Here is a 26,930-nt window from a genome sequence, read left to right on the forward strand (position 1 = left end):
AAAACCCAGCTGGTGCTGGTTATTCGGTATCTGTACCTCGGTTTTCTTATTTAGGCATACTTCTCTTGGGATCTCAGATACTTCTTGGATAGTCTTTTTCAAGGACTCCTCTGTATAGCCCTTCTGTAAAAACTTCATTTTAAGCACTTGAGCTTGTTGGTGAAAATCCGCTACTTTAGTACAGTTCCGTCGAATTCTTAGCATTTGTCCACTAGGTATGTTTCTAATCCATGATGGATGATGGCCACTTCGAATTGACAGGAAACTGTTATGGTCTGTTGGTTTGAAGTATACTTTGGTGTTAAATTTGTTATTCTCTTTTTCAATAATGACATCCAAGAAGTTGATGCTGTTCTCACTGATCTGATAGTCCAACTTGATGTTATTAGTATTCCGGTTCAGATCTTCTAGGAATTTCATTACCAATTCCAGTGACCCCTCCCAGATAAATAGGAGGTCATCTATAAATCTGCGATAAAACTTCAGTTGTGGAGATCTTTTACTGAAAACGTGTCTGTCCTCCCATTCTGCCATGGAGTGGGGTAGAGACACATCACAAGCACACACTTCAGGTCCGCCGTGGCTGCAGTGCACCGCTAAGCCATCGCTTGTTTGTTCGCTGTGGATATTCGCTTGAGGCTTATTTTTTTCATTTTAAATGTGAGTGTAAACATTGAAGTGTTTTTTGGTGTGATTTTAATTAAACTGGTTGAAACGTTATCACGCTATGTGGGACACTTTGTTCATTTTATTTTTCACATATGGACCTATTTTGACTTGAGTCACAGATTACTATGGATGGTCGTTTATAACCCAGGTGTGGTTCAATCACTATTTTAGCCAAACACGAGAGTGGGAGGCAATACAAGCTGGTGAGTGCGTTTTTCAGAGGGAGAGGTGTCACAAGCACGTTGGTGTGGTGGAAGATTAACAGTTTAAGAAGACTGAAGTCTCTTTTTCATCTGTTTTTCATTTTTACATATTTATGGACTATATCAGATTTTTTTTCACTTGTCACTATTCATTATTTATAATTATAGAATCATTGTTTCAGTATTTTTGATTCACGATTATTTACCACATTTATCAGCGCCACTTATTTCTTCCTATTCTCATTGTTTGTTATAGGTTTGATTTTTGATATCTCACATTTTTTACAAAAGTGGCAGGTCTTTATTATACACATTCTGAACCTTTATTTTTATTGGCGCAGTGGGGGTAGAGGATATTAGGGGCAGTTATTTACATCCCTATACCAACAGATCATTGTCAATAACCTAATATGCCTTCCTGGTCAATAACCTAGTATATAATGAAAAAAAAAAAATGAATGCCCATCGAACATGAGCATAAACTATGCCAATGAGAACACATCAATTGGCATGGATTCCATGTAATAGATATACAAAAACAATTGTGTGATAGCTGTAAATTCAGAGAACTACCAAAGGCACTTACTTGATAATTCAAAAGTACCTCATTAGTCCTGGCATATCCAAGGTTAACAAGTGCACATTGCTACTGATGGAGTTGGGGCAAAAAAATTGATCAATGTGAAGGGTCGAAGAGTTTTTGCAGCCACAAAGTTTTTCTTTATGGATAGAAATAGATGCAGAGATTGCTAGCAAAAGCCACCCTCTGTATCCAAAAACTGGAGGAGCATTTACTACCTATATTAAAAAAACAAAAAAGGAAACATGAGTGGTCCAGCAGAGGCTAAATTATAAGAAGTATAACAGCAACATTCAAACCACATAAATGGCTTACCCCAATGTAGCACTATAGTGACACTTAGTGAGCGTCCTAAACGTACTGGAGAGTTCCTGGGTGCTGACGAGAGGTCGGCAGCTCCCACTAATAAGGCCACACTAAGTGGGTGGAGTAAAAAATGTGCCATTGGTAGATTGAGGCATCAATTAGTAGAACAAAGACCAATGAAAATAGGCCATATAGCGATTTGCGGCAAACGCAGCGGATCCCCGCTGTGAGCTGCCAACCAGCCGCCTTGTCGTCCCCCACCTCACAATGTGTGCAAAGACACTGCTTCCAGTAGACAGTTACGTCATATCCATCAGAACCTGTGGTGTGTGTGTTCAGCAGATGCGGTGGTGCAACACACAATGTGCGGCTCCAAAGACCTGGAGGCATACAGAGTGCATAACCCCCAGCTAAGGAGCCACACAAAACTCTCCAAAACCAGGAGATGGTCACAGTCCGAGATCAAGGATGGGTAAAGCCCATCCAATATTGAAAGGACACATTGAAATGGAGAGTTCCCCCCGATCCAGGAAATCCCATGTGGGGGGCCACGCGTGCTGGGAATGATAAACTGGAGTGAATGATCTAAAGAAAGATCCAAGTATATCTGCACATATAGACATAAAAATTAGATAAATTGCAAATAACAGCCAAAAAGGATTATGGAAGTTAAATAATAAAATAACGAATGTATTTAATTGGGTATAACCATAAAAAAAGGAGGAAAAGATAAAGGGGTAAAGTTTCATTACATCAAATGTTCAGTCTTGTCAGAAGCAAATCCCTCAAGGAAGGGTCGATAAATTAGAACGTCATTGAGGTAAGGTGGACTATTGGCCTTTAGGCAAAAAATCCACCGGCATTCCCTCTGCAGAATTGCCCTTTTCCAGTCGCCACCCCTGGTATCTGGATCCTCACGTTCCAGAGCCCAGAAGAGAAGTTTGGGAACATGGTAGTTGAGTTCCTGAATGATGTGTCATCCAATTGGGGAATAAATATTGCCTATTTCAGCCGCATGGGTGTGTAAATTCTCCTCCAAAACGCCCGAATGGTCTTGCCGATGTAAAAAGTGCCACAAGGGAAGGTCATCATGTAAATGACACCGACTGTTGGCAATCGACATACCTTTTGGGACGAAAAGTGCGCCTATTAGCGATGGAGGGCGTGAGATTGGGACAAATATATTTGCAATAATTGCAAGTACCACATGGAAAGGTACCCAAATGTGTTTGTATAACAGCAGGTGCAACACAATTTTAGCAATTTTAGGATCAGATGTAAGACGATGCCAATATTTATGCATATTTCTTCTAATATCTTTGTGCTGCGCACTATAAGGAGTTATGATGCGCAATGTGGCCTCATTATTCTGGGTGGGTCATGAGCCAAATAGTAGTAGATTGTTGAATAGCTCGATTGTAGGCTTTTTGAAGACAAGATTTAGAATAGCCCCTATCAGGGAGGTGGAGTTTGAGTTAGTCAGCAGCTTTTTAAAATTTTTCCTCATCACAGCAATTGCGCCGAGTAGAGAATAGATTGTACAAGGGGGTTTGGGATGAAAACTCTGTGCTTGAAAAATTGTATTCCCAGCAGTGGGTTTCCTGTATAAATTACTACTCAAAGTTCCATCATTGCTGACCTTAATTTCCAAATCCAAAAAGTAACTCCATGACAATCAAATAACATTGTGAACATGAGATTGTAATAGTTTGAATTCATAACTGCAAGGCATTTACACAATAGTTTCAAAGGACCATCCCATATTAGAAGAATATAATCTATGTATCTTAATCAGGTTAAGATATAAGCAGAATATTTCGAAATATTGTCTGAAAGTAAAAAATACTGCATCCACTCCCCCAGGTACAGATTGGCATGCCCCATCCTATGCTAATCTGTACCTGGGGGAGTGGGAGCGATCATTTGCCGCAAATCGCTATATGGCCTATTTTCATTGGTCATTGTTCTTCTAATTGATGCCTTAGTGGGAGTGGCTGACCTCTCGGCAGCACCTGGGAAATCTCCAGTATGTTTAGGACGCTCACTATGTGTCACTATAGTGCTACATTGGGGTAAGCTATTTATGTGGTTTGAATTTTTCTGTTATACTTCTTATAATGTGGCTTCTGCTCTGCCACTCATGTTTCCTTTTTTGTTTTTTTAATATAGGTAATAAATGCTCCTCTAGTTTTTGGAAATAAAGGGCGGCTTTTGCCAGAAATCTCTTTCTATCCATAAAGAAAAACTTTGTGGCTGAAAAAACTCTTTGGCCCTTCCCATTGATCGATTTTTTTGGCCCAACTCCATCAGTAGCAATGTGCACTTGTTAACCTGGGATATGCCAGGACTAATGAGGTACTTTTGAATTATCAAGTAAGTGCCTTTGGTAGCTCTCTGCATCACAGCTATCATGCAATTGTTTTTGTATATCTGTTACATTGAATCCATGCCAATTGATGTGTTCTCATTGGCATGGTTTATGCTCATGTTCAACGCGCTGGGCATTTATTTTGTTTTTTATTACATATTAGGTTATTGTCCCTTGAATTGTTCTCTGGTTATTTGGACTATCTGGAAGGATCCCGGTGTCTGCATATGTTTGTTTTCTAATCTACAGCCCCTCAGTTATTTTTGTATATATGACTTGTTATATGTATATGTGTATATATATATATATATCTATATATATATCTATATATATAGCTATATATATAGATATATATAGCTATATATATAGCTATATATATAGATATATATATAGCTATATATATAGATATATATATATAATAGGTTTTTTCCTTTTTTTCTTCTTTATATTATTGATTGACATTTATTTTGTAGAATCTATTCATTGCATCTTTCATAAGAACCCCCTGATAAAGACTCAGCGAGTTGAAACGCGTAGGGGTCCCATTTGGGTTCTGATGCACTCTTGGTGAATGAAGAAATTTTCATTTGTGTCCACCACATGAAATGTCTATTTGTTGTCTGTATGAATTCTTATTCTAATATTGGTTTTAATGTATGTGCAATAAATTTTTGTATGTTTTATATAATTACTCTAAAGTTCCTTTCATAGTTTGTTTCTTTATCTTGTGGGATGTGGCATCTTTGACATTGGACAGTCTAGGCAGCCCTGATAGATTTTATCCACACGATTTGCTTATTTTGCACCCCCAATTTTTTTTCTTCTGTAGTGCTGGATAACACTTTACCCCAATGTTGTACTCTCTCTGTGGATTCTTTTTCCCTAGGTGCATTTTTTTACATTTAGAAATATTAAACTGCAGTCTCCACTGCTTTCTCTAATCTTCCAGCAATGCCAAATCATGTTTCATGTTACAGACACCTCCAGGGTTATCAACCCTATTACACGCCTTTGTTTTATAAGCAAAAAGACATACCTTGCCCAACAAACCTTTAGTTATATCACATATATATGAATTACATAGAACAGGACCCAGTACAGACCCTTGTTGTGTACACCAGCACCACTAGTGACTGGTCTCTGTTCTAAGTGAACCCCATTTACAACCACATTCTGGTATCTATCCTTTAGCCAACTGCATATCCACTGAACCATCCAAGGGTGAAGTCCTAGTTTGTACAACTTTTGTGGAACTGTATCAAATGCCTTGCTGAAATCAGGATATGCTATGTCCACAGCACCACCTGGTCCAAAATATAATAATATTGGTAATATAGTAAAAAAAATGCAATCCGATTAGTCTCACATTGTCATTGGCCTGGCAATTACAGATCCTAATTAAATTATAGTTTTGGCAAAGCTAGACCTACAATAAATGGACTTGAGAACTGCTGTCTAATGAAGACCTAAATCTCCACATGGTGGATCCATTCCTTAGGTTAGGTTTGCACCTTTGCACCTTTGTATTTTTAGTTTCATGCATTTATTAACGTGTATTTTGATGTGTATTGAAACATGATTTGCACACATCTATGGGCCTCAAAATGCATAAAAGCAGACAGAAAAACGATCCTAAGCTATTTTCAACAATGCGTTGGATGTGAGCACTTTCCATATTTATGAAAAAGTAACTTCCAGCCTTACGCAACCCCCCCCAAAAAAAAGCAACAACAAAAGCAAACAAATAGATCTGGAAATCTTTACTAGCTGTACCAAGATCTGGAGGATTTGATTTCTGGAAGAATTTTAAAGAATGCAGTAGGGAGTTGTTGATTTTTATTAATACTAGACATAAAATATATTGAAGGTATAAAAACACTGATTAGAAGCACTCTGTAATTTAGAGTTGCAGCACAAGGAAAGCAATATTTAATATGAAGTTACACTGCAAGCACGGCAAGTTTCTATATTTCATAGAAATGTCTCTTCCAAAAGCTGATATTAATAATAAAATTCACTTTTCTTCTTTCTCAAATAACGTTTCGGAAAATGTTATTTTTTCTGAGTTTCTAACTTTGTTCAAAAGCAGTTCTGTCTGCTCCCAAACCTATATAATGCCATGGCAGTTAAGTCACTTTAACAAATATTTAATCAGTTACCCCCCCCCCCAAATCCCCAACCTCTGCTCTGAAAGACAAAATACACAGTCCAGTGATAGTAATCTATTTAAAGGGCAGCATGCAGATGAATCTGAACCACTTGTGGAAGCCAGGGCAAAAATCCCATCGATGGGCCCCTAATCAAAATTACGTAGTGAAACACAATATCTGCATTTTAAATTTGCGGACCTAAAGCTATGTGAATATTACATAGCCAAGGCTTTTTTTCTCTATTTTTGGATAGAGTGGAAAGGATTAGTACTTTCAGGAGCTCTGTTGGAAGGATTTCCTTACTTTCTATCTGGGAGAAAGGTTTTACCAAGGACAGGAAGTGAAGGGAAATCTCTTTAACAGTAAGTGGTATTAAACTTAAAATAATAATAAAAAAACTGACAGGCAGGGTTTTTATTTCTGAGAAGACCCTATCACTGTCTCCTGCCATATATACTTCCTCCTGCCTATCAACATTAATGCACTCTGAGCTGTGCATGTGCTTCTCAGAGTAGAATACGGCACACGATCTGTGCCATGGTGAAATGACTCCTGTGAGCGAGGCTAGAAAGAAGACTGATGAAGATGGAAGCTCCCCTGTAGTAACAGCGCAGTACTGGAGGTCTTTCTTTGACAGGTAAGTCTGTCATAATGTGCTAGTATGCACATTATGACATAGGGCTGTAGGGGGAGAATATAAGAAATTAACAAGTTTTATAGCTCTTTAGGTAGGGGAATGCTAGAATACTTGTAAAGTTTGTTTTTGCTCTGTTTCCATGTTCCTCACTTTCTGTCTGATAGAACTTTGTCCCTAGAAAAGAACATGAAGGGAAATCTCTCTAACAGAGCTTGGACCTTTGCTCATTCTATCCAAAACTATTAAAAGCATTGTGAATATACACTTTAATGTAACATTAGTAATATTGCTAAATTAATCAGCTCATAAAGGATGCCCCCTGCCCTGTATTTTAACGGTCTAACGCTTGTTTAGTGTAGGTGGCATGTAATAAAGAGTTTTTATTTACCTAATGCCTAGTACATGCGATGAGAAAATCTGACAAAAACACTACATTCAGAGATTATCGCCTGATAATCTGTTCGTTAGTACACAGCTTTCAAGAGCCGATCACGACAGTTTATGCAAAAATATCTGAAGGGACAAGCAAGAAATTTTTTCTCAGGTTACAGAACAAAGATTTTTGTGTAATTTGTATAATATCTGTATGAAAAAAGTCGAGTGGCCAAGAACATGCATGCTCAGAAACAAAAGAATACATTACAATACAATACATTACATAACTTCTGAAATTGTATTCTGTCTTAAGAGAATTTTTGTAACTTTAGTAACCAATTTGTTTTCCATATGAGATTAGCATGCAAAAAAAAAAACCCATAATGAACGATCATTTGTCTGATATTCTCATTGTGAGTACGAGGCTTAAAGCGGGGTTCCACTCAAATTTTTAACTTAATCTTACCCCCTTCAGTTAATTGCATAGATGTTCAAATGCTGCACGAAAACATTTTTTATTGCTGTAATTACCTTTGTATTGTACTTTCTTGTGGCACTTCCAGTCTCTCCTCCCATGGGAGTAGGCGTGTTTATTGCCTTTCCCCAGCGCCGCACTGTCTCCTGGGAGCTTAGTGTCAGGCTTCCCAAGATTCAGTGCGGGAACAATGATCATGCTTGTGAACAAGCGGTGAATGAACAGCATTCACCGCATCCAGGAAATCAATGCTTGTGGGCTTCACATGCCCACAAGCAAGATGGAAACAGCCAGCATCACATTTTTAAAGTTATTCTTCAGTACGAAAACAGACAGAGGCGGAAATATTACACCCAAACTGTGAGTATTATTTTGGGGTTAGCAAAGTGTCTCAATGACCTAAAAAAAAAAAAAAAAAGATTGGTCGCCGGACTCCCACTTTAAGTCCTGGATTCCAGCGGCTTCCTTCCTGCTGGTTCCATTACTCAGGACCGGTTCTTTGAAGCTGCTCCTCTTCTCCTGTTGTGTGGCCACACACTCACGCCATCAGAACAAACAATGCAGGGCCAGCAGCCACCATTGGTTCTGCACTGTACATGACCCACCCACATTCTGAAGGAACAACAGCAGAGATGGAACTTGGGAATAAGGTAAGCATTTCACCGCATTAACACGCCTAAATTAAATGAGCATTAAATCATGAATGCATGTTTGTGTGTGGGCAGAGGGTTAATAGTATATATTTATAGCTGAACGGAGTTCAGCTGACAAGCCATTGTCTTATTACACTTCCTTCCATCTGAAACAGAACTATCAATGGAGAAATTTGGGTAGTATCTAATACTGCACATATATATTTTCATATTATCTGCTGTCCATAATTTTATGAGCATTTAGAGCAGGGCTGTACAACTATACAAAGTAGCTTTATATGCCGTAGATTACAAAACCATGTGTATAAAATAATACTGTAAAATATGCTATTAATGCAGACAAAGCTATACCTAGCCATGTTCAGGTATCTCACTGAAGTCTTTACCTCAATGTCTGAAAAATATAAATTTAGCTTTAGTATATACTATGTATTTGGAATTCTCAGTAATAATGGGTAGTTTTTTTTTTTGTTTTGTTTTTTTGCAACACACCCAATTACATCATGTATTATGTCATGGAGTCCAGGAAAAAGGGATGAGAGGGAGGTTCTATCTTGTTTCTGCCATCTGGCAATACTCTCCAAATACAGGGTTTATAAAACAGTTGGGGGAACGGTGAATGATGATGCCTTATATTAGTTTTCAACATGGACTTGAAACCAGTGATCCAGTGGCTACAGACTACAAGAAAGTAACAATATGTAGCCACATCTCTATAAAATGTTATTGCAGTCTGTCTTTTTTTTTTTGGAAATGATCTTAGAAGTGTGATTTCTATCAGTCATAGCTACATTTGTAAACATGCTGATCAAAGAAGTAATGTGTACACATGGGCACATACAATAGTAGCTGTGTGGGCATGTAATCTGAGGATAGCATTTCAGGCAGTGCTGTTATACATTTCTTTAGCTTTACTGATCCGTATTGCTCTGATCCCAACTTAGGACTTTTAAATAATAATTACAAATAAAACTGTCAATATGAAAACCCAGTTGGTAAATTTCCATTTAGTTTCCACACATTTAGGACACTCACTCATGGCAGCACTGATTTGTTTTTTTATATCTTCAGTCTTTCTGAGATAGCAAAGAGGGACATATTGGAGCACAAAGTATGCAGTCAAATGGGGGGCATAACATATTTTTTTTATTTTGTACTAGCTTCTCAAAATAACAGATAAAATCATTTATTGTTTGGAGGTTAATTTAGAGGTTTAGTGCAGTAAAATATTTTTGATAGACCTGTCAAATCACATGTCAAATTGCATGGTTGTGAATGGAGGCTCAATGAGGTACAGTTGACAGTTATGTCTTTAGCGAGCTTTGATTTTTTTTGTATGCGATGGCCCGTGCACCTGGCTATGGCTAATTTAATTTGGATTGTGACATCACACACACACTCACCACTGTTTTTTGTTTTCTTTATTATAAATGTAGCAGTCCTCCACTTGGGGTGATGCATAATGACCCTTAAGTAGTGTGGCAGGCTAATATTTCTATCCCAGGGTCTGGTTCTTGCTGTATTGTGAGGAGAAAAATAAGTTGGGTACCAGTCACTTTTTACCTTAAAGTGATTCTAAAGGCTGTAATTAAAAAAAAAAAAAAACAAGTTATAAGTACCTGCTCTGTGCAATGTTTTGCACAGAGAAGCCCTGATCCTCTTCTTTTTGGGTCCTTTGCTGGCAGTCCTGGCTCATCCCCCTGTTGAGCACCCCCAATAGCAAGCCTCTTGCCATGGGAGCACTTGAGCAGGCTCGCTCCTGTGAATGGACATTGTCCATTCACACACAAAGCATGGCTCACCAGGGAGTCGCTGCGCTCATGCACATTGCTAGATCGAGATGGGGCTCAGGTAAGTATAGGGGGTGGGGAGAAGCTGCACCCAGAAGGTTTTTACCCTAATGAACAAAATGCATTAAGGTAAAAATACCTTTGGCCTATAAAACCAATTTAACTCAATTCTGGGAGAGAGGGTTTAGGGGTGCAGGATACCCAAAGTAGCAAAAAACAGATAGGTATTCTAAAGTTAGCAGTTGGCCCTTAAGGAGCAGTCTCTTGGTAATTGCTGGCCATGTGAGAGCAGCCAGACAGATATTTGACCCTGTAAGAGCAGTCAGAGTCTCAAGCTGAGGGAAGGACCAAGTAAAGATCCTTCTGTGAATACATACTTTCCAGGCAGAAACGCAAGCAGTAGAGAACACTGTGGAATGATGCCCCAAGTATATATATAAAACAATAAAAAATATGCGGCGCTTACTAAATAAATGAAACACTAAGAAAAAAGCTAAATATATATGTGAAACTATCAACCATACCAGGAGATAACAAGACAGGAAGTCCAAGTATTAATTAAGTCTATACAATTGATCTTCCACTACATTGTGCAACCAAAGGTCACGACAAACCAGTATTGTATCAAAAAATGAATCCAAATGTAACTAATTCCAACCAAAGCAGTACCTGAAAATTAGGTGATAATTATCAGAGAGAAATGTTCCCAATCAGTACTTAATCCTCAATATATGTGGATACCAGGAGAACACATTAATAAATAAATGTGCCGATACACAAGTGCAACGTGAACAAAGTAACACCTACAAATTAATCATCCACTGGAACAATGTGTAAAAATACACAGTGCAGCATGGGTTTTAATTTAAATATTCTAAATGCAATGCTTCACAAAAATGGTGTATCAAAATAAAAAAGTAAATATTTGCCAAAAAGCAAGTATGTGCAAATAACAATCAGTGCAGCCTCAATAAAGATCTTCAAATAAATAGCTATTAAACAGATATGTGTAACAAGTGAAACACAAAATCAAGTGCAACATCAGTTAAAACTAATTAGAAAACATGACCTGACAAACAACACTTCACACAGATGTGTTTAAAAATAAAATCTGTGAAATAATAATATTAAATAGTCCTAAAAAAGGTCCCATAAATAGTCAGATCTCCATCGTGACAATTAGATTGAAAAGATAGTGCTAAAGCGTTCCTCCAGGAGTGACCAGTGATGGATTAAAGGTGTGTGAAAGTGATGGTCTCCCCAGCCTCTCACCTCACGGCTGAACGATTACAGCCCTGTAAGCTACTACAGATGACCCAGGCAGCTTCCCGATCTCCTTGATGACAGTTAGTACCTGATAATTATCACCTAATTTTCAGGTACTGCTTTGGTTGGAATTAGTTACATTTGGATTCATTTTTTGATGCAATACTGGTTTGTCGTGACCTTTGGTTGCACAATGTAGTGGAAGATCAATTGTATAGACTTAATTAATACTTGGAGTTCCTGTCTTGTTATCTCCTGGTATGGTTGATAGTTTCACATATATATTTAGCTTTTTTCATAGTGTTTCATCTATTTAGTAAGCGCCGCATATTTTTATTGTTTTATTTGTCCTTGATTGGTGTGTGAACACCCTTATGTTGGCAGATACATTCGTATACCTTTCTTAGTCGCCCTTTTGGTGTGCGCACAAGTATTTATCATTCTTTAAGTATATATATATATATATATATATATATATATATATATATATAAAATCTTTCTAAACCATATCTCTAAACAAAGACATCAGGAATTTGCTTGGGTCCGATAAATGCAAATCCACAAATAACACTCGTCATCTGCCCACCTCTTTATCTCAGCCAATCAGATGAAGCTTTGTTTTCATTCACAGAGTACAAAGCTCCCTGTGAAAGGCTCAGCCAGGCTCAATTATGCCCTGTGTGTGGGACAGGAAGTTCCCATCTTACTGCTGAAACACAGCATTGTATGTTGTAAGTAGCTGGGGCTACAGACAGCTTACTCCTATGCCGATACATCTCCTAGTGAGGTAATAGTTCATTTGGACTAGCTTGGTCCAGGGGGAACTATTTAAACCTCAGTAAAAGCTGGAGATCAGCTTTAAGGGATATTCATAAGTGTTGAGATGTTACAACTTCAGCTATAGAAAAAAAAAACAAAGAGATATTATAAACCATATAAAATTGTATCAAAAACAATACAAAATAAGAATAAAAATGAACTGCAGCAGGGCTCATTAGCATGTGCACCTGAGGTAGCGGATACTGAGCTCTTGTGCACTTTTTTCTCTGTGGGGGTCATCAGAACCCCTCCAAGCACCAAAACATGTTTGAAGACCTAATGAGCATGGAAGCCTAAACTCATTTTGATGCCCAGGTATGAACCTGAAGATTTCCTTAATAACAATGAGTGAATAAAGACTTACAAATAAAGGTGCCTGATTTTCCTACAGAAATGGGTTTTTATTTTGCATTGTCAACCAAATTAACATTTACTTAGAGTTCATTAAAAGAGATGAATATCAAGATGCACAATAAACACAGTTGGAGCACGTTTAATATAAAATGTATTTAAAAAAAATAAAGATGAAAAGAAATAAGACAATACGGTGCCATTGTCTAATTGCTGATCCCTAATTAAGCAGGTGTCTACCAGCATTGTTTATGTACTGCAACTGTTAGAATGGAATATTAAACACACTTTGGGGGATTTACTAAAATTGGCACACACAGAATCTGGTGCAGCTCTGCATAGTAACAACTTCTAGATTTTAATTGAACAAGCTGAAGTTAGATGCTGATTTGTTACAGCGCACAGCTACACCAGATTCTGTGTGCACCCGTTTTTGTAAACCTCCCCTGCTGTCATGTTGAGCTGAGGAAAAGTGTCATGTAGGTGCAGCATGGTGGTGTGGTATTTACAGGGTTAAAACAGGTGGTGAGATGGAGACATATCACCTCCTCTCCACCTGTTAAATGCCTCTGGGAAGTGAACCTGGATTGCTTTTCAAAGGGGCAGCAAGAGCTTGGAATAGGCTTCATATTTTTAGACACTAAGCAGGATTTAACCTGCAGCAAACATTTAGAAATGTTTGCAGCTTAAGTCCTGCTGGGGAAAGATTTTGGCACTTTTACAATGCTGCAAACTTGAAGGTGCAATAAAGGATTTACCCTTCAGCAAACCATAAAGATTAAAATCCTCCCTTGTTGTTGTTCTACCTTTCCCTCAGAACTTTCCTCCTCTCCAGTTGGTGGCCCTAGTGGAGGGTCTGCCAACTTCAACATCCCCCACCTGAGAAAACATTGATGTCTTATGCTGCTCTCTGCCTGATGCTCCTTTCCTCTATGGTCATCATGCTATCTTTCTTATCGTTTATCTGAAAGGTGTACATGACTAGTAATGATCATATAATCGATTTATTTCTGCTCACTGCCCATTGCCAGTTTTTTGGGGTTTATTTACGGATTTACATAAGAGGAGTAGATTGAAAAAGAGAGCACATTAGCAGCAGACAACTGGCTTCTCTTTGCCCCAATCTCCTTCGTCTGATTGAATTGTCACAATTGCCTACTTATTGCTCATGTATTATCATGATTACACATGCAGTATACATGTATTCCAACTGTAGCAATAACTCTCGGTGGAGCTGCTGGTTTAAGCAGGCTTGTTACCTTCACTCTCAATACCTCTGTTTCACCGGCACCGGGTCTAGGGTTCCGTTGAGTTTACCTCTGGACAATATAAGCACCAAACACTTGAGTAGATTTTCCAATGCTTTAATAAAATGAACAAGGGAAGTAGCAGGAAAGAGGTAGTAGGAAAGCTGCAGGGAAGCTCAAATACCTTTATGTTGTATTTCTTCAGAACATTCTTTGTAATTGAACACTTGTGATTGAATAGTCCCCCTTTCGTAGGATTTAATCTTTGCCCGCCTGGATAGACATCTCTCACTTGCCTAACAGCCAGTACGTAGCACGAACAAAAGTCTCTGCCACAGACTTATCTGGAATAAAACCCGTACGATCCTCTGCTATAGGATGTATTGGTTTGTGATGAATGTCAGATACAGTACTTGAACCTTTAAGTCAACCCAGCAGTACTATACTGTAATGGCCCGTACACACGGTCGGATTTTTGGAAAATGTCCGATCGGAGCGTGTTGTCGGAAATTCCGACCGTGTGTGGGCTCCATCGGACATTTTCCATCGGATTCTCCGACACACAAAGTTGGACAAACAAAATCCGTTGTCGGAAATTCCGATCGTGTGTACACAAATCCGACGGACAAAGTGCCACGCATGCTCAGAATAAGTAAAGAGATGAAAGCTATTGGCCACTGCCTCGTTTATAGTCCCGACGTACGTGTTTTACGTCACCACGTTTAGAATGATCGGATTTTCCGACAACTTTGTGTGACCGTGTGTATGCAAGACAAGTTTGAGCCAACATCCGTCGGAAAAAATCCTAGGATTTTGTTGTCGGAATGTTCGAACAAAGTCCGACCGTGTGTACGCCCTATAAGAGTATTTCGGAATGCATCCTCCAACTGAGTCACCAGGCCCCTCTCCAGACCAGCACTCTGCATGATCCTTCCATGACGGGTCCTCCCCTGGGATCTTCTCGGTTGTCCAGCTTCTTCACTCAGGATTGACAGCTCAGGACCATTCCTCCGCTGCTGTGGTAGGCCCGAGACAGGCTTCTGGGCCCACCCACACGCCGCAGCGACGCGGGACTCCGGAACGAAGGACCACGAGGTGGTATTCCTAGTGCATACCTGTCGGCCAGGAGGGCCAGCAGGTGGCTGAGAATGAACCCTAAAACATGGCGTCTGTCCCATAAATACCCTCTCCCAGAATGCATCTCGGAGGACCACCTCCACCGAGTTATCTCTGGGACAGAGGAGCACTCATTCGCTTCAACGCGTTGCTTTTCCAACACCTGCCGATGGTGACAACGACACCCACCGGCACAATGTGGAACTGCATGCAACATCAGCCAAGCTGGAACAGAGGCAAATCTAACTTCCTATAATAAGCGACCAACTAAATTTACCTATCAGCGGTAGATAAAAATCTACCAGCGCTACACAACAAATGCAGAATAAGTGACATATTGTAGAATAACACGGGTGCCTCACCAGCAGATGTAATGTAATGCCAAGGTCCTGTGAGTACAATTCAGGGAGAGAAGGGGGAATTTATGCTGATGGGGTGTTGTCAAAGGAGGAGGGAGCAGCAGAGGATGGAAATTTCTTCTTGAGAGGCACTCTTTGCATTACCCATTCCATTACCCATTCCTGACCCCTTGCACTCTTGACACAGAGTTGGCTCAGGTTTTATTTTACCATACTCACTGTTAGAACACTTTGGCCACACCCATCATTCTGCATAGCATGTTATGCATAATGCTTTTGGACCTGCCCTTACTCCAACCCTGTCCTGCTCTCAATAAAAGTGGGCATGATCAATATGGTGTCTTCAGATTTCCTTTTCAAAATCTGGTCACCTTACTGTATGGCAGCGATGCTCAACTTTTTGAAAAGTGTGGGACACTTAAAGTAGTTGTACAGGCAAAAGGTTTTTTATCTTAATGTATTCTATGCATTAGGATAAAAAAACCTTCTGTGTGCAGCAGCCCCCCTCAACCCCCCTCAGCCCTCCTTATACTTACCTTAGACCAGCTCGATCCATTGATGTTGCACAAGAGGCTTGGCTGTCCTGGACTCCCTCTCTTCATTGGCTGAGACAGCAGCGGGGCACCAAGTGAGTGAGCCAATGAGGGGAGAGAGGGGCGGGGTGGGGCTGGGCCACAGCTCTGTGTCTGAATGGACACACAGACCAGTGGCTCGGCTCGCTTGCCCCCACGGCAAGCTGCTTGCTGTGGGGTCACTCTACAGGAGGGAGGGGCCAGAAGCACAGGCGAGGGACCTGAGAAGAGAAGGAACAGGGCTGCTCTGTGCAAAACCACTGCACAGTGCAGGTAAGTATAACATGTTTGTGATTTTTAAACAAAAAAAAATCAAGACTTTAGTATCACTTTAAGTGATTTGGTAACCAGTTGTGGGCCACAATAAAATGAAATGGTTCAGAATTTCAATTTTTTTTTTTTTATAGCATAGTGAAGAATTTAACCAACAGGATCATCATTTTCCGTGGGACCAATCCCCTTTGGATGTTTACCTACTTTTTAATCACAATCACAAAAATCAATTTTTTATCAACCAGATCACCATTAACCACTTCCCAACCCGGCCTATAGCAGATTGACAGCCGGGAAGTGGTTCTGTTATCCTGACTGGGCGTCATATGACGTCCAGCAGGATAGCAAGCCGGCGATCGCAAGTGCGGCGTGTCAGTCTGACACCCCACATCTCCGAACGTGATAAGCACATTGATTATCAGCACAGCCCCCTCAGATGTGTAAAAAAAACTACTAATCAGTGCCCAGCATTCCCCCAATAAAAAACCCTTCAAGTGCCCACCACAGTGCCAATCAGAGCCCACCACAGTGCCAATCAGTGCCCAGCAGTAACACCTGTAAGTAACACATCAGTACCTCATCATCAGTGCTGCCCATCAGTGCCACCTGTCAGTGCCAATCAGTACCACCTATCAGTGCCAATCAGTGTCGCCTGTCAGTGCCCATCACACCTGCCTGTCAGTGCCCATCACAGCTGCCTGTCAGTGTCCATCAGTGCCACCTATCAGTGCTCATCAGTGCTGCATATCAGTGCCACCTATTGGTGCCCATCAGTGCTGCATATCAGTGCCACCTATCAGTGCCTATCAATTCTACATATCAGTGCCTCCTCATCAGTGCCCATCAGTGCCACCTTATCACTGCCAACTCATCAGTGCCCATCAGTGCTGCCTTATCAGTGCCGCCTTATCAGTGCCCATCAGTGCCGCCTCATTAGTGCCCGTCAGTGAAGGGGAAAACAAAATTTTATGACAAAAACTAAGAAAAACTTTTTTTTTTTTTTAAATTTTGATCTTTTTTAGTTTGTTTATCAAAAAATAAAAACCGCAGAGGTGATCAAATACCACCAAAAGAAAGCTCTGTTTGGGTACAGAGTTACATGACCACGCAATTGTCATTCAAAGTGTGACAGCGCTGAAAGCTGAAAATTGTCCTGGGCAGGAAGGGGTGAAAGTGCCTGGTATTGAAATGGTTAATTGCAGCTTTCACTATATCAGGGTCTTTTGCAGCCATCACTTGAATTGCCAAAACAAGGACTGTGGACAATCTAAACAAAAAATAACAGACCAGGGAAGTGCATGCCCTAGTAGTGCAATAAACAGCTTTATTAAGCAAAGATGAAATGACACTTAATGCACTCATATACTCCCAGAATGACACCAAGCTCATCACACAACGTGAGAATCCACCTTCATTACCCCTGTATGGATGCCACTAGATGTATTCCACTCAGCTAAAGGCTCTCTCCCTATCTGCGTCTTAGGAAAGAAAGAGAAGAGTGGGGAGCCGGACGCAATAGTGGCTTGTGTATGACAGCTGCCGGGATTATGGAGGAATGGCAATCATTCAGTAGAACGGCATGCACCTGAAAGAGGCTGTGTGGGTTGCCATAGGTTTGAAGTCACGGACCACATTAAATAGCTTCGCAGGCCACTGGTTGAGCATGCCTGCTATATGAGATAAAAAGCTAGCAAATGCTCCTAGACTAGGGATGAGCTTGATGTTTTGGTGTTCGCCCGTTCGCCGAAGAGCAAACATTATGGGGCGTTCGCGGCAAATTCGAGCGCCGCGGAATGTCCCATAATGCACTGCGAGATTGCAGTGTATTGCTGTATGATGATTGGCAAAAGCATGCACCTGACCTGCATGCTTTGGCCAAATCCAGTGCCCTCTGCAAAAAGAGCCATAATTGACCAAAGGCAGGGTGCCTTTGGCCAATCATGGCTCAGGGGGACTAAGTCCACGCTCCACACTATATGGGGTTGCCTACACGGTGGCCGTGTGCAGTGTTGTTGGTGTGGACGGAAAGATAGCTTGATTTAGATTAAGCAGGCAGGTTATTCAGTTAGTGGCAGTGTATTTGATATATATATATATATATATATATATATATATACAGTCTCGTATATAGTATATATATATATATATATATATATATATATATATATATATATACATATATACAGTGGGGATGGAAAGTATTCAGACCCCCTTAAATTTTTCACTCTTTATTATATTGCAGCCATTTGCTAAAATCATTTAAGTTCATTTTTTTCTTCATTAATGTACACACAGCACCCCATATTGACAGAAAAAAACAGAATTGTTGACATTTTTGCAGATTTATTAACCACTAGCCGCCCACTGTCATATGACGTGATCGCCTTCCCGAGCCACTAGGGGGCGCGCGCCCGCTGGGTCACTGGAGACCCGATGCGCGTGCCTGGTGGCCACGATGTCCGCCGGGCACCCGCGATTGCCCAATAACTGAGCAGGACCGTGGATCTGTGTGTGTAAACACACAGATCCACATCCTATCAGAGGAGAGAAGACCGATGGTGTATCTCTTGTACAAAGGGACACCGATTGGCCACCTCCCCCGTCAGTCCCCTCCCCCCACAATTAGAATCACCTCCCTAGGACACACATTTAACCCCTCGATCACCCCCTAGTGTTAACCCCTTCCCTGCCAATCACATTTACACAGTAATCAATGCATTTTTATAGCACAGATCGCTGTATAAATGTGAATGGTCCCAAAAATGTGTCAAAAGTGTCCGATATGTCCGCCGCAATATCGCAGTCACAATAAAAATTGCAGATCGCCGCCATGATTAGAAAAAAAAAAATATAAAAGTGCTATAAATCTATCCCCTATTTTGTAGACGCTATAATTTTTGCGCAAACCAATCAATATACGCTTATTGCGATTTTTTTACCAAAAATATGTAGAAGAATACATATCGGCCTAAACGGATGAAAAAATTTGTTTAAAAAAAAAAAATTGGATATTTATTATAGCAAAACGTAAAAAATATTGTGTTTTTTCAAACTCGTCCCTCTTCTTTTGTTTATAGCATAATAAATAAAAACCGCAAAGGTGATCAAATACCACCAAAAGAAAGCTCTATTTGTGGGGAAAAAATGATAAAAATGTCATTAGGGTGCAGTGTTGCATGACCGCGCAATTGTCATTCAAATTGCAACAGCGCTGAAAGCTGAAAAATGGCCTGGGCAGGAAGGGGGTGAAAGTGCCCTATTGAGGTGATTAAAAAAGAAAAACTGAAATATCACATGGTCCTAAGTATTCAAACCCTTTGCTCAGTATTTAGTAGAAGCACCCTTTTGATCTAATACAGCCATGAGTCTTTGGGAAAGATGCAACAAGTTTTTCACACCTGGATTTGGGGATCCTCTGCCATTCCTCCTTGCAGATCCTCTCCAGTTCTGCCAGGTTGGATGGTAAATGTTGATGGACAGCCATTTTTAGGTCTCTCCAGAGATGCTCAATTGGGTTTAAGTCAGGGCTCTGGCTGGGCCATTCAAGAACGGTCATGGAGTTGTTGTGAAGCCACTCCTTCGTTATTTTAGCTGTGTGCTTAGGGTCATTGTCTTGTTGGAAGGTAAACCTTTCGGCCCAGTCTGAGGTCCTGAGCACTCTGGGGAAGGTTTTCATCCAGGATATCCCTGTACTTGGCCGCATTCGTCTTTCCCTCGATTGCAACCAGTCATCCTATCCCTGCAGCTGAAAAACACCCCCACAGAATGATGCTGCCACCACCATGCTTCACTGTTGGGACTGTATTGGACAGGTGATGAGCAGTGCCTGGTTTTCTCCACACATACCACTTAGAATTAAGGCCAAAAAGTTCTATCTTGGTCTCATCAGACCAGAGAATCTTATTTCTCATGTGATATTTCAGTTTTTCTTTTTTAATAAATCTACAAAAATGTCAACAATTCTGTGTTTTTCTGTCAATATGGAGTGCTATGTGTACATTAATGAGGAAAAAAATGAACTGAAATTATTTTAGCAAATGGCTGCAATATAACAAAGAGTAAAAAATGTAAGGGGGTCTGAATACTTTCCAGTGTAGCCTATATCTACAGTGCTTTCCATGGTGTACTGTTTCTAATACACTTCAGGCGGTGTATTATGTATTACTGTATATATATACAGTCTCGTATATATATACTCTGCATCCAGTGTAGCCTATATCTACAGTGCATTCTGTGGTGTACTGTTTCTTATAAACTTCAGGCGGTGTACACAGTATCTAATACAGTGTGTACAGTTTCTACTACACTTCTGGTGGTGTACACAGTAAAAAATGCAGTGCATCCACAGTACAGTTTCTACTACTTTTTTGGTGATGTAGACTGTACACAATACGGTGCAGCCATAGTACATTTTCTACTACTTTTCTGGTGGTGTACACAGTATCTAATACAGTGTGTACAGTTTCTACTACACTTCTGGTGGTGTACACAGTACACAATACAGTGCAGCCCTAGTACACTTGTTAATAAAGTGCAGGCGGTGTACACAGTATCTAGTACAGTGTTTACAGTTTCTACTATACTTCTGGTGATGTACACAGTACACAATGCAGTGCAGCCGTAGTACAGTTTCTACTACTTTTCCGGTGGTGTACACAGTATCTAATACAGTGTGTACAGTTTCTACTACACTTCTGGTGGTGTACACAATACAGTGCAGCCGTGGTACAGTTTCTACTACTTCTCTGGTGGTGTACACAGTATCTAATACAGTGTGTACAGTTTCTACTACACTTCTGGTGGTGTACACAGTATAAAATACAGTGCAGCCGTAGTACAGTTGCTAATACAGTGCAGGCAGTGTACACAGTATCTAATACAGTGTGTACAGTGTCTACTACACTTCCGGTGGCGTACACAGTATCTAATACAGTGTAGTGTGGTGTTGCAAAACAAATTATACATTATGTCCGGAAGGCCACCAAGGAGAGGCAGATGCTCACAGGCCACTAAAAGAAGGCAAGCAGCCTCTGTGTCTACAGTCAACAGTCCTGGTCGTGTACATGGTACATCTTCTGCAGGTGGCTGTAGGGCACACTTGTCCTTTTTTATCTGCTGCTCTCCGTGTTATTGATCCAGAACATGCAGAAGAGTTGGTGGAGTGGATAACAAAGCCATCTTCATCCTCCTCATCCTCTGTCACCCAGGCTCAGAGTAGTTGGCCTTCCAATGCAGCTGCCAAAGTGGCCTATTCCACTGGCTCCCTGTCCACAGTAACTCCTTCCGTAGCCCCACCATTATGCACGGAGGAGTCCCCAGAACTATTCAACCACAGTGTCAGGTACATGCTGCTGGAGGATGCGCAGCAATTTGAAGGCTCCGATGTTGGTTCCCAGGTTGAGGAAGGGAGTAATGTAAGCCTAGAGAGAGGGGGTGCCCAATAAGGACAAGAAACTGGCAGTCATGTTCCCCCAGCTGCAGCATACTGCCAGAGAGGAGAAGGAGGAGGCACAACTGCAATGAGGCAGGATGTCCTCTAGGGGGCAGCTTAAGGGCAGCCATCCTATTCCATCACACCACAGAGCTCCACAGGTGCAGGGTGCTGCTGACTTCCCGCTGAGTTTTAAAAGTTCCTTGGTGTGGGCCTTTTTCGACATGTGTGCATCAGATCACACCATTGCTGCTTGCAACCTATGTCTGAAGCGGATCAAGCGTGGCCAGAACAGCAGCCGCTTGGGCACCACGTGCTTGACCAGACATATGACGACCTGCCATGCAGTCCGTTGGCAACAGCACTTGAAAGACCCATATCAAAGAAAAAGGCGGACTTCTCCTTGCTTCTCATCTGGGATCTCCAACCCCACTATACCTCCAGTCCTCTCAAAAACCTGCACTGAGAGGAATAAAGATACAGCAATAGGTGTCCCAAGTACTTGCAACTAATCTGCTAGCAGTACACCACCATCTGATTTTAGCAGGCAAATTTCCCTAACCCGGTTGTGAATTTGTGGAATGTGCTGTACCTCAGTGGCAGCTTCCAAAACGCCATTTCTTTTAACGGAAGGTCATTCCGGCTCTCTACCAGCATGTGGAAGGCAATGAAAATAAGAAGGTATGTGGCGCTAACTAGAGCTAACTAGCTTTAAATGTTTTGGCCTTGTTGAACAGGGCGGTCAGCAGTAAGGTGCATATTAATGCTGACTCATGGTCCAGCAGGCATGGGCAAGGACGTTACCTTTCCTTCATGGTGCACTGGGTAACTCTGCTGGCAGCTGGGAAGGTTGCAGGACAGGGTTCAGTATTGTTGGAGCTTGTTCCATCACCACTCCTCCAAAATGCTAGTGGTGATTCTGCCACAGCTCTCTTCTCCACCCCCCTCCTCTTCTTCTTCCTCTATGGCCTCTTCTGCAGATTTGTCCTCTGAACCAGTGGTGCTCTGTAAGTGTTCAAGGGGCTACGCAAGCAGTCAGGCAAAAAGATGCCATGCGGTGTTTAAGTTGGTTTGCTTAGGGGACAGGAGCCATACTGGGGCAGAGATTCTGTCAACTCTGTAGGTGCAGGCTCAGAGGTGGCTGACACCATGCCAGCTTCAGCCAGGAATGGTTGTATGCGACAATGGCACCAACCTTCTCTCCGCCCTCTGACAGGGACACTTGACCCATGTTCCATGTTTGGCACACGTCTTGAATTAGATGATGCAGCGGTTCTTGAGCAGGTACCCAGGCTTACAGGATCTCCTGAGGCAGGCCAGAAAAGTCTGTGGTAATTTCTGCCGGTCATACAATGCAAGTGCTCGGCTGGCTGACATTCAAAGGGAATGCAACCTGCCCACCAACCGCCTCATTTGTGACATGCCCACCAGGTGGAACTCAATGTTGGCAATGCTGCAGTGGCTGCACATGCAGCAGAGGACCATCAATGAGTACCTGTGCAAGTATGGCACCAGGACAGGGTCAAGGCAGCTTGGCTTCTTTTCCCCACAGCAGTGGCTACCGATCAAAGATGCATGCACTGTCCTGTCACCATTTAAGGAGGCCACATTGATGGTGATCAGCGACAATGCATGCATCAGTGACACTGTCCCTCTAGTCTTCCTTTTGGAGCACACGCTTCGTGGAATAATGGACAGGGCACTTGAGGCAGAACAGAGGAAGAGTAGGACTTCCTCACCTCTCAAGGCCCCCTTTATCCAGATAGCATTCCTGCGGGCCTGCCAAACACACAGGAAGAAGAGGAGGAGGAGGATAACTCTCAGTAGCAGTCTTCAAGGGATTGTTTTCAGTCCCCAGAAACCCAAGGAGTTGTACATGGCTAGGAGGAGGTTGTTATGGATCATATGATCCTTAGTGACCCAGAGGACTCTGAATCGAATGCCTCTGCAAACTTATGCTGCATGGCCTCCCTGATTCTGCAAAGCCTGTGAAAGGACCCTAAGATTCGTGGTATCAAGGAGAGGGATCATTACTGGCTGGCAACCCTTCTTGATCCACATTACAAGGGTAAGGTTGCAGAACTCATCCTGCCTTCACAGAGGGAGCAGAAGATGAAACATCTTCAGGAGGCCTTGAAGAAAGGTTTGTGCAATGCATTTCCAGACCCTGGGAGGTTACAATTTCCTGGTGCTGGACAACGTGTTGCTGAGGCTTCATTCAGTCAGAGGGAGAGTGGTGGAGAAGTTGGCTGGCTGACCGATGCCTTTAACCACTTTAGCCCGGAAGATTTGGCTGCTCAATGACCAGAGCACTTTTTGCGATATGGCACTGCATCGCTTTAACTGACAATTGCGCGGTCGTGCAACGTTATACCCAAACAAAATTGATGTCCTTTTTTTCCCACAAATATAGCTTTCTTTTGGGGGTATTTGATCATCTCTGTGGTTTTTATTTTTTGCGCTATAAACAAAAAAAGAGCGTCAATTTTGAAAAAAAACACAATATTTTGTACTTTTTGCTATAATAAATATCCCCAATTTTTTTTTAAAAAAGCTAATTTTTTCTCAGTTTAGGCCAATATGTATTCTTCTACATTTATTTGGTAATAAAAATTGCAATAAGCGTATATTCATTGGTTTGCACAAAAGTTATAGCATCTACAAAATAGGGGATAGATTTATGGCATTTTTATTATTATTATTTTTTTACTAGTAATGGCAGCGATCTTCGATTTTTATCATGACTGCGACATTATGGTGGACACATCGGACACTTCTGACACATTTTTGGGACCATTGACAATTATAAAGCGATCAGTGCTATAAAAATGCACTGATTACTGTATAAATGTCACTGGCAGGGAAGGGGTTAACACTAGGGGGGATCAAGGGGTTAACTGTGTTCTCTGACTGTGTGTTCTAACTGTTGGGGGAGGGGACTGACTATAGGAGATAACAGATCGTGGTTGGTTCCTAGCTGTTAGGAACTCACGATCTGCATCTCCTCTCAGAACAGAACAGCTTCCAACAATATTTTTGGTTTAGGGCACCACCACCACCACCCAAGGCCCAATTTTTTTGCCCCTGTTTAACAAGGGCATGTAATTACAATTTTTGATCTAATATTTCACAGCAGGACCCGTTCCTGTGCCCAACAAGAGTATCTGTGAGGGGTTACAGTGTTGTGGCACCACCACCACCCAAGGCCCAATTTTTCTGCCCCTGTTTGACAGGGGCATGTAATTACAATTCTTGATATAATATTTCAATGCAGGGCCCGTTCCTGAGCCAAAGAAGAGTATTTGTGAGGGCTTACAGTGTTGTGGCACCACCACCCAAGGCCCAATTTTTCTGCCCCTGTTTAACAGGGGTATGTAATTACAATTTTTCATATATTATTTCAACGCAGGGGCCCATTCCTGCGCCCAACAAGAGTATCTGTGAGGGCTTACAGTGTTGTGGCACCACCACCACCACCACCCAAGGCCCAATTTTTCTGCCCCTGTTGGACAGGGGCATGTAATTACAATTTTTGATATAATATTTCAACGCAGGGCCCGTTCCTGCACCCAACAAGAGTATCTGGTACCACCAACACCTAAGGCCCAATTTTCTGCAGAGTATATAGGGCAGGCTGTATAGTATATATATTGCTGTTCAGAGTATATAGTGACTGGGGGCCTGGGGGCCCCCCCACGCCATTTTAAAAAAAAATGTGGGTGCGGGGTTCCCAAAGGGCCTTGTAATGGACTCAGGGGGGGGAACCCATGCCATTTTTTTCAGTGATTTTCATCTATATTGCCGGGACCCAACAATACATTACAGCCGCGAGCAATTTTAAATTACTTATTTTTCCTTTTGAAATGTAATTTTGCTGTGGTATTGTTCTAAACATGGGAAAACTGTGCCACTTTACAGGCATACTATAGACATCCCCAGGCACAATATTTAAAGGAATATTTCATTTTTATTGTTTCACTTTAAGCATTATTAAAATCACTGCTCCCGAAAAAACGGCCTTTTTAAAACTTTTTTTTTGCATTGATACATGTCCCCTGGGTCAGGATCAGGGTCTCCAAACACTTTTTATGGCAATAACTTACATATAAGCCTTTAAAATGAGCACTTTTGATTTTTCAAGTTTGTGTCCCATAGAATTTAACGGTGTTCACGTGTTCAAACAAATTTTTTTGCCTGTTCACATGTTCTGCTGCGAACCGAACGGGGGGGGGGGGGATGTTCGGCTCATCCCTATCCCGGACCAATGAAAAAAAAAAAATTACAGGTTAATCCAAAATTTTAAAAATCAAACTCTGACTTAAAGCGGAACTTCACTCTCTCAATTAACATTGACTACTTTTAATATTTATGCTGCTAGAATTATTAAATAGATAGGAAGCTATATTATATTTACTTGTTTTATTTATTTTTTGTTACCTTTCTTCAGTTACTTTCTGGTTTCCGGGCCTCTGAAAATTATGTTATATATCCCAGGAGTCTTCAGGAGGGGAGGAGAGGTTTTCTCAGCTAAGTACACCCTCCTGCCTGCATACCTGAGTTAAGGGCAGATGGTACCCAAGAAGTAAATACTACATGAACCATCTGCCCTTACTCAAAATGGCCTCGGACAGAATTGCTTGGGTGAGTTTTTCAAAGTGATTTCTCAACAAAATAAAACATGGAGATAAGGATGGATGGGTGCGTTTGATTTAAATATTAAAAATTAATTTGTAATATTAATTAAAATATTAATAACTCCAAACAGTCAAATACTTTTTTTTTAGATGTGAGTAGGTTACAACTTTAAATTCTATGCCAGGGCCTTGTGGTTTTTAGTTATGCTTGTGAGTTTTGAAATGAATTCATTTTTTGATACTGTTCAAGAAGTATGCTTCTCCCACTTCTAGTCAATTATAAGGCTTACTTTCTCTTATAGTCCAACACTGGTTAAATATCTATTTATTAGCAACATCAATAGTCTCTTTAACTGGTATTACGCACCAAGGGCACACATGCAGCTGGAGCTTGCTGAGGTCATGTGAGCACAGATTTAGTCACATAAGAATTCTACAGCTGCTGATTCAAGCAAGGAAAGAAAAACAAGGAAGAGGAAATGTACTGACCAAGCCAAAGAGCTACCATGTGATGATTATACAGCAAATATTGTGTGATGTGATGCAATAACATCTACATAACTCTAGTTTCCTAAACCATGGCACCCCCTTACTATACCCTTTTCCTCTGTTGTAATGCTTAATTATGATGCCAAAAGAACCAATTAATTTAACCT

Source organism: Aquarana catesbeiana, linkage group LG01, assembly GCF_042186555.1.
Source record: "Aquarana catesbeiana isolate 2022-GZ linkage group LG01, ASM4218655v1, whole genome shotgun sequence".
NCBI lineage: Eukaryota > Metazoa > Chordata > Amphibia > Anura > Ranidae > Aquarana > Aquarana catesbeiana.